Source organism: Hylobates moloch, unplaced genomic scaffold (genome assembly GCF_009828535.3).
Source record: "Hylobates moloch isolate HMO894 unplaced genomic scaffold, HMol_V3 SCAFFOLD_7, whole genome shotgun sequence".
In the NCBI taxonomy this organism is placed as follows: domain Eukaryota; kingdom Metazoa; phylum Chordata; class Mammalia; order Primates; family Hylobatidae; genus Hylobates; species Hylobates moloch.
In genome coordinates, this window is record NW_026652282.1 from 72,463,584 (window position 1) to 72,465,988 (window position 2,405).

The 2,405-nt window shown below is 41.7% G+C and overlaps 1 non-coding gene across 1 annotated transcript; it reads left to right on the forward strand.

Moving 5' to 3' along the window:
• Positions 1-277: 277 nt before the first annotated feature.
• LOC116812389 (small nucleolar RNA ACA64) lies at positions 278-404 on the forward strand. Its single transcript, XR_004370688.1, has one exon. It is a non-coding gene; the product is annotated as a small nucleolar RNA ACA64 (small nucleolar RNA).
• Positions 405-2,405: the final 2,001 nt, after the last annotated feature.

The window sequence follows — 2,405 nt, forward strand, 5'->3', positions numbered from 1 at the left end:
AACTATTCTTTCTGATGCTTTCTTTTTTCAAATTTGGAGTCCTTTTAAGACCGTTTCTTGGTCATTTTGACTTGACACTTTTAGTATTTGAGTACTTTCTTGGCTACTGCCATCATAAGATGTTTTAGACTCTGGAATAATGTACTGTTACAAGCCCTCTTCTTTGGAGTGAAAAATAATATTTAGAAATATGCTAGGTGCTAGCTGAGCTCACTGCTAGTGGACCATCATCACTTGATTTTGTTAGATCTTTCAGTGTATTTAAACACTGTCCAGTGTTGGTTGTAAATAACCCTTGGCTTTGGTTGTGGCTGTGGATGAAATTCAGCACCTAGAGCCACCAGTAGCCTTAGCTCACCACCCACTGTCTCAATGTCATGGGTAAAACTCAGACTCTGACAGGCACTGTGGCCCCTAGCCCAGATGCCCTGCTCCGATGCAGCAGATTGTGTGGTCTGACTTCTGGCTTGGGATCCCTAACTGTGTCTCCTGTCCACAGGACACCCAGTTGCCCTGAGCCTGATGCCCATGCCTCTAGGACCTTAGAGATAAGCCACTTGGTTGTCCCCACCTTTCAAATAAAGCTTTTTGTGCAATTCAAATTCAAACACTAATAATGACTTTATATTAATATTTCCAATTCAATTTGAACATTGGGGGCTTTTCTCTTAATTTACCTTAACAAAGCAATAAAAATGAGCACCACTAATAAAGATACAATACAGTGTTAATCCCATTCACAAGGCAGGAGCCATCATGACTTAATCACCTTTTAAAAGCCCTATCTCTTAATATTGTTGCATTGAGAATTAAGTTTCAATATAAATTTTGGAAGGTAAAGAAATATTCAAACGATAGTATTCTGCCCCTGTGCCCCTACCCAAATACATGTTTTTTTCTCATATACAAAGCATATTTTTTCCTTCCTAATAGCCTCAAGATTCTTAACTTGTTTTAACATCAACTTTAAAGTTTAAAATCCAAAGTCTCATCTAATTATTATCTATTCAGATATGAGTGAGACTTAATGTGTCATTCATTCTAAGGAAAATTACTCTCCAGCTGTGAGCATGTGAAATCAAAGAGGTTATGTGCTTCTGAAATACAATGTTGAGACAAGTGTAGGACAGCCATTTCCATTCTAAAAGGAAGCAATAGGAACAAAGAAAGGAACAATAGGTTCCATGTAAGTCCAAATCCTAATAAGACAAACAATTTCAAATCTAGACGCTTGAAAATAATTCTTTCTGACTCCCAGCCTCACCTTCCAGATGCACTGTGGCAGTGGTTGTGTCCCCAAGGCTCCAGAGGACCCCACACCCATGGCTTTGCTTGGTGAGACCTATGCGGCTCTCATGGCTTACTGCCCATGGCCTGTAATTCTCCCGGGCTGGAGTTGCACACTGGTGGATCTACAGTTCTATAGATCTTGGGGATGGTTCCTAAGCTGTGAGTCCACTAGGCATTGCCCCACTGAAGATTCTCTGTGATGGTCCTACTTTTGCAGCATTTCTCTGCCTGAACCCCAAGGCTCTTGGAGGCATCCTTTGAAATTCAGGTGTAGTAGTCCTGCCTCCACAGCTCTGTGCACCTTCAGATTTAGCAGCACATGGAAGCTGCCGTGGTTTATGGCTTGCGCCTTTTAGAGCAACAGACTGAGCTGTACATGGGCCCACTTTGGCCACAGTTGGGGTGGCTAAAAATCACTGCACTGGAATGCAGGGAGCAGAGACTTGAGGCAGGGTTGAAGAGTGAGCCTCAAGGTTTCATGGTCACCCTGTGCATTTTTCTTAAAACTGTTCTGCCCTCAGTGTCCTGGTACTCTCAGCCTTTGATGTGAATGGTGGCACCGAAAATCTCCAGAATGCCTTCTGGGTCATTATTTGATATGGTTTGGCTGTGTCCCCACCCAAATCTCATCTTAAATTTTAGCTGCCATAATCCCCACTTATCGTTGGAGGGACCCAGTAGGAAGTAATTGAATCATGGGGGTGGGTTTTTCCTGTGCTGTTCTCGTGATAGTGTAAGTCTCACAAGATCTGATGGTTTTATAAAGGGCAGTTCCCCTGCACACACTCTCTTGCCTGCCGCCATGTAAGATGTGCCTTTGTTCCTCCTTCAGTTTCCACCATGAATGTGAGGCCTCCCCAATCATGTAGAACTGTGACTCCACTAAACCTCTTTTTCTTTTTTAAATTACCCAGTCTTAGGTATGTCTTTATTAGTAGCATGAGAATGAACTAATACGTTCTTCCATTGTCTTGAGGAACAACATCTGACTTCCTTGTATTCATATTTAGCTCCTTATCAAATATTCACTTGGCCATACCCTTGGTATTGTCTCCCAGTTATATATTTTTATTTTATACTTTTTTTACATGTCCAGGCTAAGAATTTTTTAAATC